This window comes from Orcinus orca, chromosome 2 (genome assembly GCF_937001465.1).
Source record: "Orcinus orca chromosome 2, mOrcOrc1.1, whole genome shotgun sequence".
Taxonomy (NCBI): Eukaryota; Metazoa; Chordata; class Mammalia; order Artiodactyla; family Delphinidae; genus Orcinus; species Orcinus orca.
This window is the reverse complement of record NC_064560.1, coordinates 1,743,238-1,761,448: the sequence shown is the minus strand read 5'-3', so window position 1 is coordinate 1,761,448 and position 18,211 is coordinate 1,743,238. Positions and strand designations below refer to the sequence as shown.

At 44.8% G+C, this 18,211-nt stretch overlaps 1 long non-coding RNA gene across 1 annotated transcript; it reads left to right on the top strand.

Moving 5' to 3' along the window:
- Positions 1 to 213: 213 nt before the first annotated feature.
- Positions 214 to 12,309, top strand: LOC117196137 (uncharacterized). The gene is made up of 3 exons (XR_004476218.2): positions 214 to 602; positions 2,358 to 2,587; positions 4,498 to 12,309. It is a non-coding gene; the product is annotated as an uncharacterized LOC117196137 (long non-coding RNA).
- Positions 12,310 to 18,211: the final 5,902 nt, after the last annotated feature.

The window sequence follows — 18,211 nt, the reverse complement described above, 5'->3', positions numbered from 1 at the left end:
AACAGAAATGCTTTATTCTCCAGACAGCCACTTCCATTTCTGAGAGTTCTAATGGTTAGAAAATTCAGGAAGCTACAACTTCCCTTCTGCATTTCACGTGGGTCCCTGCTCTTCAGATGTTTGAATAAGTCTAAGCTCCCACCTAAGCCTCCTCTTCAGATTAAACACTGCCACAGCTTTCAGCTGTCCCTTGCATGAATGCTCCAAACCCTGCCCTGCCGCTCATTTTCTTTGGCTGCAAAGAGGATCCAGTTCTGGACGTCACAGAGCCCGTTCAGGCCCAAACCACAAACCGGATATGCTTTTCTTTTCCTTTCCCTCCTTTCTGTGTGTTTGCGGGGTTAGTTCATCCTTGTGTTTCGCCACAGCCATTGAAATGTTCTTGTTTGCTTGTTACTTAACCACACAGAGTGTCAGTCACTGAAGGTACCTGTTGCCAGCTGAGCAAACAGCCCGGGACAGAAAGCAACGTTTCCTCAACTCTCCGCGGTGCCGTGTTTCTCCACTACTTCAGTGTCACCTTGGACATATTTCAAAGTTCAGCCTCATGAGGAAAAGAGAACCGTGTTGGCTTGAGAATCGCCTGTGCTCGTCACGAGCTGGTGAGTCACCGCCCCCTAAGCTAACATCAGTGCTCACTTAGTGGGGCCTTGGGTCCAGCCATGGCCTTTGTCCCACTCTGTGGTCAGAATGCTGACACTTTCCCTGTTGCTGTCTTTTCACAATCCCCTGACTCTCATGTCCCAGAGATCAGAAGGTTGAGAGCTGTTACTCACCCCCAGCACATTCCCATTTCTGACCCAAAGAGCTACGGGAACTTCCCATTTTAAGTTCTCCTGAGCATTTTGAAATTTCAAACTAAAGAGAGAGAGAGAGACGCACGGACAGTTTCAGGCACGACGTCTTCTCCAGCATCAGAAAATCCCAGGAGGTTCACTAGGGCTGCCACTGCCCTTTCACTCTTCCAGCTGGAACTCAGAAGGAAACTCTTTGCAGTCGCAGCTGGGAATTGCATTTTCTGTCTACGCTGGGGGCCTTTCGCGGACTCTTTGGGAAAATACGTTACATCCTCAAGCCCCTGTTCGGGGATTTTACAAAGCTTCACGAGCCTGTGCTCTTTTCTGAGTTTGTTGCCAGCTCTGCATGGGCAGGAAGCAGGGTGTCCCAGCTCCTGGTCTAGAGAATTTAATTTACCGGAAGTTAATGATGTGTGGGCTGGACAAGCCTGCTTTTACCAGCGTGGGTGTTTGGAAAACTCACCAATCTCCTCTCTATTCCTTCTGTGGAAAAGAATCCTAACTGCCTCTTCCTGCTTTTGGAAGTGAGCCCACCCACCTGGAATATTCTTCTATCCAGACCTGTGGCTATAGAGGAGCAGTAGACTGACTGTGGTCAGACCTCTGAGACAGACAGGCAGATGCACTTGATCCTTTGAAAGGGACCAGGAACTCGCTTTATGTGTGTGTGTGTGTGTGTGTGTGTGTGTGTGTGTAGTGGTGGGTGTAGGGTCATTTAAATGCACCAGGGGGCCCAGACCACGTCAAGTTTTTGAAACCTGTGGCATATTAAGAAATTAAACTTGACTTTTAGCACCCAGATTGTGGTCTCTGACTAGTTTCCCACTAAAAGGAATAAGAGCTCTTTGCAGAAATGACTGAACCCAGTTCTGGGATAGGAACTCCACAGGATGAGCTGGGGACATCTTGTCTTAACCAAAGGAAGGAATTTATCAAAACCACCAAGACTGGACTTATTGTGGTGACCATTTCACAATATTTACAAGTATCGAATCATGATGTTTGTACACCTGAAACTAATATAATGTTACATGTTGATTACTTCTCAATTGAAAAAAGTAAACACTAAGGTCATGTCCAAAAGACCCAGGAGAAAACTTGAAAAGATTCCTTCTAACCAAATACCAGACCATTTGAACATCTATAAGAATAAGTATATTCAAATTTATGAGTCCAGGGCTTCCCTGGTGGCGCAGTGGTTGAAAGTCCGCCTGCCGATGCAGGGGACACGGGTTCGTGCCCCGATCCGGGAAGATCCCACATGCTGCGGAGTGGCTGGGCCTGTGAGCCATGGCCGCTGAGCCTGCGTGGAAAAAAAAAAAAAATTATGAGTCCATAGTGATAATAAAAAAACCCCTTCATTCGTTACCATTGGAGGAGGTTAGGGACTAACTCACAGGGAAAGAATTAACCATCTGTCTTGTACCTCTGGTTAATCAAATAGTTGATAAGGGGAAGTTTCTCTTTGTAGAAATATTCCAAAAGTGATATCAGAATTAGAATATCATCATTTTGCAAATCCTTAGTGAACTAATGTACCCAGGCACTGGTCATCCGTAGCGGGTCACGTCACAGGAGAGTCTGCCAGACTGCTTTCTGGTGGAAGAACTTATGAAGTAGTTTTGTCACCTAAGTGAACTTGAATCTCCTCAAAATCTCAACAATAAATCTAAGAGCATGTTCATGGGAAACTCAGAGGACAGAGCGACATGTCAAACCACGTCACGGGCGTGCAGTAAGTGAAATCGTGCTGTGTGGATCAGTAGTCGATTTCTTTACATTGCTGAGTGGTACGTACCCCACTGTATGGAGGTCCTTCTCTTTGTCTATTCGTTCTCCCGTTGAAGGGCACCTGGGTTGTTTCCGGTTTCTCTGTACTATGACTAATGCTGTTATAAGCATTCATGTACAGGTTTTGGTATAAATGTTTTCATTTCTTTTGGGTAAGCAACTAGGAGTGGGATTGCTGGACCAAATCATATAAGTATATATTTAATTTTTAAGAAACTGTCAATGTCACCATGGGCTGGCAATAAAATAGGACTTTCCTCAGGATGGTTGTTAGGATTAAATGAACTATTACATGCCAAGTGCTTAAGACAGTGCCTGGCGCTCAGTAAATGTTCACTCTCGTCATTACCCTTATTGTCAGCGTTACTTGGCCTGAGCACACCCCTTTTTCCCTGAAATTTGAGCAACGGCACAGAAATTGGCAGTATCCAGGGACCACTGGGCTGCTAGTGGTGGTGCCTGGGACAATGCTGTGTTTCTGCCAATGGTCAGGATGGAGCTGGGCTCTGGGACCGGCCCCTGCCAGCAGTGATGCCTTGTGGCTGCAGCAGGACCACTCAGCCACCACGGCCATCTGTGATTTCCCCAGGTTTTGTTTCTAACGAAGGGAAAATAAGGGAGGAAACGGTAATTTCACGGCTACCCAGTGGACACTAGGAGCCATGGCATTTGAATCTTGAAAGAGGTGCGACCTTAATTTGTAGCCCACCTATTAGACTGCATATTAATTATATTCCATCCTGTGTATTTCAAATACATTTTAAAAGTTAGACTTTATTTCTTAGAACAGCCTTAGGTTTATAGAAAAATTGGGAAGATAGTACGTCGAGTTCCCATATACCCTGCACCTAATTTTCCCTATTTTGAACATCTTACATTAGGCTGGTACAGTTGTTACAATTAATGAACCAATACTGACACATTCTTATTAACTAAAGTCTGTACTTTATCAGATTTTGTTAGTTTTTACCTGCTGTCCCTTTTCTGTTTCAAGATCCCACATTACATTTATTTATTATTTTTTTAAAAATTGAAGTATAGTTGATTTACAACATTGTGTTAGTTTCAGGTGTATAGCAAAGTGATTCCGTTAAACATATATATATGTATATATATATTCTATATAGTGTGTATGTTGATACATTACAGTTACATTACATTTATTTGTCACGTTTCCTTAGGCTCCTCTTGGCTTTGACAGTCTCAGACGTTCTTTGTTTTTGACAATCTTGACAGTTTTGAGGAGTCCTGGCCACGTATCTTACAGAACATCCCTCTGTTGGGATGTGTCTGATAGTTTTTCTCATGGCTAGACTGGGGTCATGGGTTTCGGAGGAAGACCACATCAGTAAGGCACCATCCTCGTTCTGTCATGTCAAGGGCACACGCTGTCGACATAATGATCGCTATTGTTCTCACTCTGGTCACCTGGCTAGAGTCGTGTTTGTCAGCGCCTCCCCTGTAAAGTTACCCCTCCCTCCCCACATTGTCGTCTCTGGAAGGCAGCCACTGGCACAGCTCACGCTTCAGGAGCGGGGAGTTATGCTCCACCCTCTTGAAAATGGGGCAGCTACATAAATCACTTGGAGTTCTCCTCCAGGGGAGATTTGGCTCTTCTCTCCCAGTTATATATGTATTCAATCAATTGTTTATATCAGTCTGGACTCATGTTATTTATAATTTCTGTGTATTTTTAATTTTTTTTAAAGCTTATGCATTTTAAAGCTATGCATTTAAGTTGTACCTTTTTGTTGCATGGTAAAGAATATTATAATGAACATGTGTGTGTTCAAGTTCTGCTGATGTCTTTGCTTGTTTATTGAGTATATATTTCTAGACTTAGAAGCTTGGAGCAGAAGATAGGAACATTGTAATGTTTTTTGCTATGTTCTGCCAATTTGTTTTCTAGGTACATTACTCAGCTTCTACTTCTATCTGAAGACGATGACAGTGCCTGTCTCAACACATCTTGGTGAGCATTAAGCATTAAAATGTGTTGAAAGCTTTGTTAAGATGATAGGAAAAAAGTATCACCCTTTCCAGCAAATTTAAAAATTTTTAAAATACTTCCTAAGATGGTAGGGAAGACAAGTGTCTATATTTTAATTTGTGTTTCATTGCCAGTGAGAGCACACATCTTTGCTGCTTTTTGATGGGGGAACAAGCACAGGTGGAGTGGTCCTCTGGCCTCAGGCTCACTGCTGAGCTATGGTTTGGCTATCACAGAGCATCTCTTTTCTGCAAGAGCCGTAGGGTCACCCAAATATAAAAGAACATGAAGAAAAAGGGTGGGCTACGCCCCCTTTTTGCCATGATGCTCAGAAACAGTAGTTGCGGCCCTTCTCTGGTCACCCCATAGTGTGATGGAATATTCTGGAAAGCCTCTAGGTGGGAACGTTGCAGGAGATGGCTTTTATGATTGGCCTGAGTCGGAAGCTGCCCCCCTCCATGCCTCCATTCACTCAACACTTCTGTGCTGTATCTACACAGTGACTTGTGCACCCCTATGCCAGTGTGAGTACTGCATCTTCCCACCCAGGAGACCCTGAAGTCTAGCAAAGCCTAGCTATTCAGCACTTTGAATAACAAGTGTGGTTAATCAGTACTGTTGGTGCTCTAGTGGGAAGAAGTACAAAGCCTGAGTACCTTTCTGCAGGTGAGGATGGCTTCACAGGGGAAGTGACAAAATAGAGCTAGATCTTAACAATAAATATGAGCTTGTCAGCTGGAGAAAAGAGAGGAGAGCATCTGACACCAAGCTGTGGGGAAACAATGGGTGATTTGCAACGGGAGCACCAAGGATGAATTTTGGTAGCCACGCGACCGAGGTCTAACAGAGCTGAGCAGAAGTGATGTGCACGACTCCAAGCCCGGAGTGTGGGCTTCAGCCCCCTCTGCAGGCTCTGCTCTGCTCTCGTCCCCTTCCAGATGGGGACACCGCCCACGTGGTTATGGAAGCCACGCTTGACGATGGCAGAGACTATCACCCTGGCGACCATAACAATTTTGTGAGAGGGCTGCCCCACCAGTATTTTGCCCCTGGTATTCATAAGTGAGCAGGAAATAGCTTCTGTTGTCTTTGACATTATGTATCAAATATACTAGCTTACTGTGTGCTTACTAAATACAAATAAGCCAGCTTCCAGTAACCAGTAAACCGCGGGCAGGGAGGGAAAAATAGTGAAGGGCTTTGAATGCCACACCAGGGAGTCTGGGTTTATTGCTGTAGGAACAGGATGACTTTTTTGTTTGTTTGTTTGTTTTTGCGGTACGCGGGCCTCTCACTGCTGTGGCCTCTCCCGTTGCGGAGCACAGGCTCCGGACGCGCAGGCTCAGCGGCCGTGGCTCACGGGCCCAGCCGCTCCGCGGCACGTGGGATCTTCGCGGACCAGGACACGAACCCGCGTCCCCTGCCTCGGCAGGCGGACCCTCAACCACTGCGCCACCAGGGGAGCCCAACAGGATGATTTTTAAACACAGAGTGACATGCTGAGTGTGCGTGTGGAATGAGTGGGACACACCTTCCAATCCACGGACAACACCCTGGTCTCTGAGATCTTTGCGCGTTACGAATTCCTTCATCAGCCTCCACTAGACTGAACTTTTGGAAGTGCCAGATATGAACCCCACTGGCATCTTGAGAGTCTGCAGGGTCCTCAGAAATAAGCTAGAAGGTATTTGAAGAGGGTTCTTTAACAATCACAAATTCCTCCTCTTCCTCTGTGTATGCCCTGTGCAATACGCAATGTGGCTATCTATCAAGAGATAGGGTACGTCAGCTCCTCCCCTGAAACAGAGGCACGGCCATATGACTTACTTGGGCTCAAGGGACATTAGCACACACGACACAAGTTGGCTCAAAACACACTTGTGTATTGGAGCTCGGTCACGCTTGCTCCCTGGGGCCTCCAGGTAAAGAAGTCTGGGCTGGTCTCCTTAAGAATGATATAGAACATATGGAGAAGGGCAGACAGACATGTGAAGCCATCTTAGAGGAATCATCCCAAGCAATCCATCAGATGATTGGGAAGCTCATGAGTGACCCCAGGTAAGACCAGCAGAAGACCTGCCCAGCTGAGCCCAGCCCAAGTTGCCAACCAGAGAATCATGAACAATAACCCACTAAGTTCTGGGTATTTTGTTACACAGCAATAGATAACTGATACAATGCATGGGATATCTCACTGTTGAGAAGATCCCAGTTGATGCCAGTACAGAAGAAATAAGCCATAGACTCACAACCCCTACCCCCATTCCCTCAGAGCTCTCAGAGACTCAACAGAGCAGCTGCTAATATTCTGTTTGAACATATGGATTTATTTTTCTATAAAACAGAAAGAAAATAATTTCCTTTAGTCACTCCAGTTTTGTTTCTGATAGTTCTTGTGCTTCTATTTTTTCCCTTCTCTTCTTTCTAGTTTCTGTTGTAAGAATAGTCTAGTTGTTAGATATTTTAACTCCGCGCACATGCCTCTCTCTACCTGGGGTAACACCAGAATGTTGAAATTTCCTTTGCTTTTGTGGACGCTCATGCTTCTTTCACATGTAGCTTCATTACTTCCTCTTTTCAATTTCTTAAAGATAGCCCTTAATTAAGAAAGAAGAACCTTCTTTAGATTTCTTAATGTTTTCCTTGACCTTCTCTCCCAAATTAAATATGTAATCTTTATATTACAATTACCTGAAATTATCAATATTATTTACATAAATCTCTGTATAGAACCCTGTCTTCTGTATGACAGGAATTGGCAATATGAAAAAAAAATTCAGAATCACATGATAGGGAAAGTTGTTAGCTATAGAACACTTGCTCATCAACGATTCTTTAAATTTCACCATTAGAATGCATCTCTCACTAGAGATTTATCTTTTCTATCTGAAAAGTCTTATCTTTCAGCCAAAAGTTTAACATCATTGTGGCTTCTTCTCTGCCATTTGTGCATTCAGTCACTATTCACTGAGTTTTCTGAATACTCAGCTGGGGCATGGAGATAGAAAGATGAATACAAAACTCTGCCTTCAAGAGAGAAAGCACGGTGATAGAAAAATAATATTACTTCAACGTGCTAAGTGTCATAATAGACACGCACAGGGCATTCCAGGAGGCAGAGATCTGTGTGTGTGTTTGGGGGTAGCTGTGAATAAGGAAAGGTCTGAAGAAGGAGATACTGGATTAGGCTGTAAGTTACAAGTAGGGGTTAGTCGTGAGATGTGTATGAGATGTGGGGGAAGCATGTAATGTGAGGCAGGGCAGGATGAGAAGGCGGGTGGACAGAGCCTGTCCAGTGGTCAGAGGCTGTAGCGAACCAGGTTGAGGAGTAGACTTCATCTTGTAAAGCAGAGTGAGCCGTGGAGGATTGCCAGTAAGGGAGTAACGCTGAAGACGCGATGGTGGGTTTGAAAGGGTGAGGAGACCATCGGAGCCTGTGATCCTTGCATCCTGGATAGAGAACGAAGACGTGAAGTAAGATGGTGCCGGCTTTGGGCTGTTATGAGGCCAAGGCTTTATCAACCTTTGTTTCAAGCTTTATTCCCAGGCTTCTTCAGCTTAATTAGCTGCAAAGAATGAATTGTATAAGTAAAAACTGAAAAGAGCTGCAGTATCGAAGGGGCAGGAATGAAAAGAAGAGATAAATGAGGAAATGTTTAGAAAGCTGAGCTGGCAGAAGTTAAATTTGATTGGCTGTGTGAAGTAAGGGAGAAAGAGTCAGGGTGACTTCTGGGGGTCTCGTTTGGTGAGGTGTGAGAGCCCTGACGTGGGTACACAGGAGGAGACGCACCAGCGGCGGAGGGGACCTTTTCAGCCTCTGCAGAACGCTCTCAGCGCTAATATGGCAGAGCCATTTGTCATTGGCTCAGTTTGCTGGACACATGACCGGTCAAGTTCATCCAACTGGAACTTGCCTTCCTTGCCTTCTTAATTCATTGCACCAGGTGAGGATTTTGGCTGGAGTATGAGGAAGAGAATCAAGCCTTGGTCAGAAATGTGACACCATCAATCGCAAACTTGTTGATTTCAATAGATACACAGTCCAGAGGAAATTTCCCAGATGCTGTTGTCACTGCGTGCGGAGACTAAGCCTCACTTCATGATCGGACCGGCTGCTCTCCCTCCTTGAGAGGTGAAGCTATTCCTCCTGCTTCCATGTGACCGTGGTCACTGACACGATGGAATAAGCAGTTGGCTTAATGATGTCACTTAATGGGCTGTGGAATTTTAATGCAGGCAGTTCTTCGTGTAAATACTGTCAGGAAAGAGGTTTTCCTTTCTTTTCTTTCTTTTTTTTTTAATCTTCAAGAGAAGCTGTTTTAATTAAACAAAGGGCAGGAACTTCCTTCCTGAATGGTTAAAGCCCTCTTGATTATACTAGCAATGTGCTGATTACAAACTGCTCCTTGGCCATTTCTGCTGCATTTACCAGAATCCTTGTTAAATAACATTTTCCCAAAAACGATGCGAGAAAAAGCAAACAATGGAGCATACAAGTGGTTGACAGATAGGAAAAAACTCAACGAATAGAAAAGCTTTTATGCTTCTTCACTTTGAGATAAAGGAAAAAAATATACACCTTTCTCTTTAAAATATTATTTTTAGGTAAAAAGTTGGTTTCATTGACATTATTACATATGTTAACTTCATGCTCAATGCAATCTTTGAAAAGAGGTAAGATTTTTAAATAGATGTTCCTATTACAGAACATTCAGACAATACAGATAAGCAAAAAGAGGAAAATACACATCTCTCACAATTTCTCCACTCTGAGATAATCCATGTTAAAGTGGTTTTTCAGTTTTCTTTCCTTACATCCAGGGTGAAGGGAAAAGCATTCACCAGTTTGTTGTGGGGAGAGCATGGTCCCTGTCTGAAAGGAACATACTGATGGTTTGATTGGTGGAGGCCGCAAACGATAAGCTCAAAAAAAAAAAAAAAATCCAGTCTGCTGGGGCCTCCTAAACAGAGAGGTGCTGGGGGCTCCGGAATCACTTCGTGCTTCAAGCTGTAATGCATGGGGTCTGCAGTTCCAGGATCGGAGTTGGGGGTCAAGCTGAATCTTTCTATGTAAGAGAAATGAAAGGATTTTGAGGTCCGTTTTGGGAAGGAGCAAGATGCCAAATTAGGAGAAGGAAAATGGGATCAAGAGAGGTGGCCATGGCAGGAGGGATGGGGAGATAAGAAAAACTCTTGAAGCTGCACGGTCTGGGAAGGACCTCTGGTTTCATGTGAGATACACGATGCATCCTGCATCTTCTGGGATTCTTCCAAAAAATGTCAAGGAATTCTTCATCAGTCGCTAATGCTTTTGAGGGAGTAGGTTCTTTTCCTTTACACATAGGGTCCTTGCTACCTGGGTATTGATTATCGGAGTCCCCCCAGTTGCCAGTTTTTTTCTTTTCCATTGTGGTTTATTACAGGATATTGACTACAGTTCCCTGTGCTCTACAGTAGGACCTTGTTGTTTATCCATCCTATATATGAGTTTGCATCTGCTAATCCCACACTCCCAATCCATCCCTCCCCCTTGGCAACCACAAGTCTGCTCTCTATGTCTGTGAGTCTGTTTCACAGAGACGTTCTTTTGTGTCATATTTCAGGTTCCACATATAAGTGATATCATATGTATTTGTCTTTGGCTTACTTTACTTGGTATGATAATCTCTAGATTCATCCATGTTGCTGCAAATGACATTATTTCATTCTTTTTTATGGCTGAGTAGTATTCCATTGTGTATATATATATATCATATCTATATCTATATACATCACATCTTTCTCTGTTCATCTGTCGATGGACACGTAGGTTGTTTCCACGTCTTGGCTATTGTGAATAGTGCTGCTGTGACCATAGGGGTGCGTGGATCGTTTTGAATTAGAGTTTTGTCTGGATGTGTGCCCAGGAGTGGGTTTGCTGGGTCATATAGCACCAGCTGCCACTTTGTTGGAGGAAGTCCAGGCTAACTAGTGTGACAACATTCCCTAATGCTCTGGCCACACATAAAGTCAGTCAATGCTAGATAATCTCTCCCCATTTTTTTACTCCAAGATTATATTTTGTATTTTGTTTTAAGTAGGCTTTTTCTCTCTATCTAAAATGAAGAAGCAGAGCTGGTCTCCACCCACTGTTTTCTTGTCACTCTCTCCACGTTGTCTGATGTGGTCAGCTTCTGGAGAGCATAGCTCCAACAGAATGCACATTACTGCAAAGTGGATTTCAAATCTTGCAAAACAGTTGGGATTTCATGAGAGTGTTGAAAGTGATATTGAGAGAACTGCTCAAAACATCTGCAGAGTCACTGACAAATGAGGACCTGGCCGAATTAGAGCAGTCAACGATAGAGAGAAACTCAGCAAGGATGATCTCAGATGCTGTTTCAGAGTGTGATCTTACTACCAAAGGATTAGGGGAGGTCCCCGGGAAAAGGGATGAAGCACTTGAATTGGGCAAAAGCAATTTTGGATTTTGGATTTTGGACTTTATGGATTCATTGTGAAACTCAACAGTGCTGCTAAGCCCATCATAGATCTACTGAGGATTCCCTTTGTTCATTCTGAGAAGTGGTGCGTGGATACAGTTTTTGTTTTTTTTAACGTCTTTATTGGAGTATAATTGCTTTACAATGGTGTGTTAGTTTCTGCTTTATAACAAAGTGAATCAGTTATACATATGTTCCCATATCTCTTCCATCTCCCTCCCTCCCACCCTCCCTGTCCCACCCCTCTAGGTGGTCACAAAGCACCGAGCTGATCTCCCTGTGCTATGCAGCTGCTTCCCACTAGCTATCTATTTTACGTTTGGTAATGTATATATGTCCATGCCACTCTCTCACTTTGTCCCAGCTTACCCTTCCCCCTCCCCACATCCTCAAGTCCATTCTCTAGTAAGTCTGTGTCTTTATTCCTGTCCTGCCCACAGGTTCTTCATGACCATTTTTTTCCCCTTAGATTCCATATACATGTGTTAGCATACGGTATTTGTTTTTCTCTTTCTGACTTACTTCACTCTGTATGACAGACTCTAGGTCCATCCACCTCACTACAAATAACTCAATTTCGTTTCTTTTTATGGCTGAGTAATATTCCATTGTATATATGTGCCGCATCTTCTTTAATGGATACAGTTTTAACCTGCGTCGTGTTAAGTGTCAGATAAACTTGTTTTTTCCCTCGTTAGTTTGGTTTTTCCAGATAAAATTTGAATCAAACTTCATTTTCGGACTCTGTAGTATAAAATTTTTAGCTCATTATAGAAAATCCAGAACGGGCAAATATAGAGATAATCGTGTAGTAAACTGCCTTGTATGCATTACCAAGCTTGAACAGTTATTAACTAATGGCCAATTTTAAAAAGTTTTTCTTCAAATGAGAACATAATGTATAGGTATGGAGTGCATAAATCATACTTGTACAGCTTGTAAATTTCCACCAATTAAAAATTCTATTTAATGACCATACAAATCAAGAGATGCAATGTCACCAGCACCCTGCTGAGGTTCTGACAAGCTGAGTGGTCCAAGCAGGTCGCTGGCCTCTCCAAGCTTCATCTTCTTCATCCATAAAAAGGGGTCTGAGTTCATACCATCACGACGTTTCTGAGACAAGTGGGTTAAGTGAGATAAAAGCACACTGTCCACGCTCAGTAAATCGTGGTCTTCTTTAAAATGACATCTTTCTTCTACAAACATTTCCCCATCACGTTCTCTGGCAGGGGGCGGTCTCCTTCCAGGGAAGGCACGTGAAGCCCACCTTTGAGACTCAAATCTTCAGATTGACAGGGAATCTGGAAACATCCATTCAGAGCCCTCCAGCTGCACGAGTTTACAAGCTAGTTTTGATGGGGGGGACAGGGACCTCGGGGTGCAGGGGCTTGAAGCAGGATCTCAGTTCCCTGCCCAGGAATCGAACTCAGGCTGCAGCAGTGAGAGTGCTGAATCCTAACCGCTAGACCATGAGGGCCAGCGGGCCTGATGTAAGTCCCCAGTCCTTGTCTTCTTTGGAGAAAAAAATTCAGCAAAGATCCCTTTACTTATTTACAAAACAGAAACAGACTCACAGACTCAGAGAACGTACTCATGGTTACCAGGGGGGAAGCGTAAGGGGAAGGGATAGATTGGGAGTTTGGGATTGACATGTACACACAGCTATATTTAAAATGGATAACCAACTAGGACCTACTGTATAACTCTGCTCAATAATACATAACAACCTAAATGGGAGAAAATTCAGAAAAGAATACACACATGCCTCAGGGTGCACTCAGGGTGACTCCCCGCAGAGCTGCGTACCCAGGGCTCTGGGTTGTCTGCTGTCTGTGTCGGTCGGAGACGGGCGGGACCCCCAGGCCCGCATCCCATCCCGGAGCAGCATCCCCACCGTGATGGGGTCAGGGCCGGAATATCTGCATTTCCCCTTCCTGCCAGGAGGTGGCGGTGTGCTCACTCAGCCAGAGCCCGCTGTGCTGAGGTTTCCCTGATGCAGCAGCCTCTTGGTACCAAGCGTCCTGGCCCAGGACTGCCCCACTTTGCTAGGGAGAGAGAAGTCTCTGTCAGTCTAGCCCTGAATGACCTGTCAAAACACCAAATGAAAAGGCTCTCTCTCTTTTTTATCCTACTTAAGTCAGAAAAGGTCGGCAATAACGCTTAAACATGGATCATGATGCCTGGTTAAGTATATATTGAAATTAACTGCAAGAAATTCTTGGAGGGTACTTTCATTTATCTTGGGTTGTTTCTTCATTGTAATTGTTTAAATATCTCCCCTCCCCCAAATTCCCAAACACCTCTAGGCCAGTTGTTTACTGAGCTAAATGAAACAGCCTTTTTTTTTTTTTTGCGGTACGCGGGCCTCTCACTGTCGTGGCCTCTCCCGTTGCGGAGCACAGGCTCCGGACGCGCAGGCTCAGCGGCCATGGCTCACGGGCCCAGCCGCTCCGCGGCATGTGGGATCTTCCCGGGCCAGGGCACGAACCCGCGTCCCCTGCATCGGCAGGCGGACTCCCAACCACTGCGCCACCAGGGAAGCCCTGGAGCCATGTTTTAAATTTCATTTTTGGATTGTTCGTTGCAAGTGTATAGACATACATTTGATTTTTGTATACTGGTCTTGTATCCTGACAATTCCATATGCAGTCTGCACATTTATCATTTTAACGGTTGCACACAATTTCATCAAATAATACCCTATAATTTCCTTAATCGTCTCATCTGGTTAGATTTATATGTTGTTTACAAGTTCCTCATGGTTATAAATACTCATACTGGAAATAATTTTGCACATTCAACTATTTTCTTTGTAATTATTTCTTTAGACTAAATTTATGGGTATGGGTTAAAGGGAATGACTCTTTTGTATGGTTCAGTATTTTTATTGCCAAATTGGCCTTTAATGGAGTGTGCAAAGCCCGACGCTGATGCATGCATGTACTGATTACCCACAGCTCATCTTCATCCCATGATAGCTTATCCAGCCTACCATGGTAACGTTGCTTTGTAAGGTAATCAAAATATGAGTCCATTAAAAGGAACAGATGGCCATTTGCATGACGGTGTGATGTTTTGTGTTGGGTCACTTTGACTTCCTTTAACCCCTGCCATTCATTCTCTTGTAGACATGCACAAGGGTAGTTACTTGGTAAGGAAGATGGAATAAGTCACGAGGAATCACCATCGCTCCTGCCACAGCTAGAAACACGGCTTGGAGCACATGCTCTACTGATGGTAAATTGGTACCATCCTCTGTGTTATGCAAAGCAAATTATTATCAGCAGCACCGCCATGGGCGGTGTTTATTCCCTGCTCACTATTCGCAGGGAACTGTGTTCTACTCTTAATAACTCACTTAGTCCTCACAACCCTGTGAGGCAGGTAGTGTTAATATTCCCATTTCACAGATGAGTTAACTAAGTCTTTGAGAGATTAAATAGACTGTTCAAGCTGTCTCCAGCAGTAAGTATTGAGCCAAGAGTTGAATGCAGTTTGTGTGACCAGAGGCCATGCACTAAAGCACTCGACTGCCTCATCCTTACCTGTATGAGGAACTGGAGGACTGTGTTTTGCAGAGGTAATAGTTTTATAAAGATACCAATGGAGCAAATCATTTGCTCCACCCGAAAAATGGCTATGAGAAATCACAGCACCACAATGGAATGTTTTACCATCGGGGAAACAGCTTCAGACCAGCAGATGAAATTATTTGATTGTCCAATTAACTTTCTGGGAAATTGGCCAGGTCTGTGCCCGTGGTCCACTCTGGCCACGTGAGCTGGCCTTTCTCCTCACAGGTGCTGCACGTGTTTAACACAATCCTACTTTCCAGCCTTTCCTTCCTCACACCATCTCCCTCACAGAGGTGGAAATACAATTTTCTGGTAGGCTCCGAAACTTCCTTCTTTTAACGTAAGATGTGGACATGATAAGACCTTGCAGACAAGTTCATACAACTAGCGCTGGGATTTAGTAATGTTTCTAAAAATGGACCTCTGAAAGATTTAATATCATAAGTCACTGTGATTCCCCAGAGAAAAACACAGGTGCCGCGGTGGTGGAGGTGTCTTCCGTGAAGTGTGAGGGTGTTTTTCTTGCCCCTCTAGAACATTTTCCTTTGTAATGTGGAGGTCGCCTGGCATTTTTCAAGGGACACAGATGGTGCTAGTGAATATGGGTGACAGTGCAGTGTGGGAGGGACCTTGGGGCAGTGTCGGCAGGACCCTGGGGTCAGGTCATGGCTCTGTTGTGTGACCTTAGGCAGGTCATTAGCCTCTGGGTTTAATTTGCTCATATGTGAAATTAGGAGATCACAATACCTTGCGTCACAGAACTGCTGTGAAAAACAGCACCATGTGAGATACTGTTTGGAAAAGTACTTTGGAAATAACAGAATTACCCAAATGCCAGGTAGCTTTAGTTCACACCACCCTGTTTCAACTTGCTTGAGTTGGGAGATGTTCAACCAGCTGGAGTGCCTGGGGAAAAGAGCCTGTGTTTAATTTGATTTTCTGATATTCTCCAAGATTTAGTTAAAAGTCCTTCCTGATACAGACCTTAGAGGTTTTTCCAGGCTTCACGTGGCCCCTTGCTTGCTCTATCCCTGTCCACCGCGCCGAACCATCTCCCTCTTCAGTCAAGGTGGTAGCTACCAGGTTTCTCTTCCATAAAGTTACTAATTTTTCTTTTCTAATTAAAAAGTAATTTGTGGGGAGATAATTTGAGTCTATATAAATCTCCTTTTCCTATCAAACCTTAACCACTCATTTTAACATTTATTGTTAATGGATTCTGATTTCCTCATTCCTTCTACATTCATTGGTTGACTCTCTAAGAAAGGGCTTTCTCTTTCCCCCGTTTATTTTGTTTGTTTATTAATTAATTATTATCAGTAAGAGCTCATGGATTCTTATTCTATGCAGTGGGGTATAATCCATTATTATCATTACTTACTCTGATGGTCAGTTGTCTCCACTGTGACTAGGGGGAGGGCTTTAAGGGTGCCGGGGATTGTTTTAATCAAGTGTGGTAGGACGCGCAGATATGGCCGTGCCTGTCATGAAATGAGACACTTGTTGTTCTCGCTGATCCCTAGAAACAGGAGGATATGCTCACCAGGGGAAGCACCAGGGTTAGTCACAAGGCCCAGGAAGTGAGGGGAGAATGGGGGAGGTTTTATTATCGTTTCCACAGGAAGGAATGGGTGGGCGGTGGGGGCAGGTTTAGGATCAGCTGGTTTGATCATTTCAGCAGCTCTGGGGCCCCGGGGTCGTCCCTCCTTCTCTGGAACCTGGCCTTGGTTGATTAAGGCTGGGGAAGAGCGCCCTGAGTCTGAGAGCCCAATAGAGGATGTGGTTGGGATCTGGGCCCCCAAATGGTTGGTTTGCATATGAAAAGCAGGCTCTGGAGTAGTCACTGACGGTCTCTAGGAATTAGCTGACTCCGGAGGGGCAGTCCCTCCAGAGTCAGCAAGGCCCCAGATGTCAAAGCATCAAATACAGACACCAGGAAATGAGGCTGTGACAGGGAACCCCAAGCTAGCGCCTGTGTCCTTTGGACATATCCCCACCATTCTCTGAGTCTTCCTTACTTTCTGGCACATTATAGTTTTACTATAATGATCCACTTTGTCTGGCATGTGAGCTTAGAATTGTTTTAACTTTCTAAACTCCAGAAGAAGTAAAAAACAAGCACCAAAACCAATCTTCAGTTTCAGGCTCCTTAAGGATTTCTAAATCCTGGCAACTGTGGGCCGCGGGGTGGGAGAGTTTTTCTCCTCTGAGGATTCGGGTCACAGAGGCCAAAGAAAGGGTCTGGGAAGAATTACGGGGGAGGCAAGTCTGTATGATCCTGTGTTTTCCCGATGGGTCCCCTCATCAGGATGCAGGGCATCTTAGTGAACAAAGTGGTTTCACTCAGCTGGGTCTGAACCTATTCTTTCCTTGGGAGTTTGGGCAAAGTCATACTTAGGTCCAGAAATATAGACTTACTGGATAGGACTTATGGGCCATTTCTTACACACCGGCCCATTAAGCTGTGTTTGCAGGACGCCCTCAAAGCGGGATAACAGTACTGAGACGGCAGGTCACAGTGACAGCAACTGAGCAGGGCCTATAGTCACGTCAATTACGCAGCAACTGCCCGACTCCTTGTTAGTTCAAGTGTGGAGCGCAGACCAGCAGCCCCGGCACAATCTGGAAACTTGGTAGAAATGCAGAGTCTCAGGCCCTGCCCAGACCTGCTGAAGCAGATCCTTGTTTTCACGTCATCCCAGGGGTTCCTGGGTGTGTTATAGTTTGAGAAACCCTGCTCCAACAGACCAACCCACTAATCCAGAGCTGCAGGGGTAACAGGAGAACGAACGTGGTTTGGGTCTGTACAAGGTGCTGGGCATTTTGTTTTCCTGAAATAAGTTCCTGTAAAACCAGATACAATCTTGTTCATAAAGGCGTGTGTGGATGGGATTAGTGCTCTTAGAAAGGAGACCCCAGTGAGCTCCCTCCCGGCTCTACCATGTGAGGACACAGCGGAAAATGCTCTCTAGGAACCAGGAAGTTGGTTCTCACCAGACCCTCAATCTGCTGCCGCCTCGACCTTGGACTTCCCAGCCTCCAGGACCGCGAGAAACAAATGCTTGTTTAAGCCACCCGTTTGCTGTACGTTTGTTATAACAGCCCAAGATAGATCGCATACCTCGCCCATGACGCAACTGCGTTTCTGGAGGCCAGTGGTAGCCGCTGAGGCAGGAAGCCCCTTCCCCCAGCCTCACATGTACAGGGAGGGAGGTATCTGTAAGATCAGATCATCCTCCCTCTTCTTCCGGAGCCTTATGACAGACCACGCCTTCGGGGCCAGACGGTGGACTTTCTTGCTGGGCGATCTGGCCCTTGGGAAACCTGGTGAGCGATTAACTTTTGGAATCTTCCCACCGTTTGTCTAGGCTGATATCTCTTTTAACCATCAGGTTACCCAACCCAAGTGTAATTTGTATAAGTCAGAAGGGCCCTTTGTTTCCCCAACCCATTAAGCACACCGGCTTTGCAAAAACATCTTCATTGTTTCTTAGGTTGTGGAGATTCCGTCTCTCTCGTCAAGTCCCACTCTCCCCACCGGGGCCACTGCCTTCCCCCAGCTGTGCCTCCTGC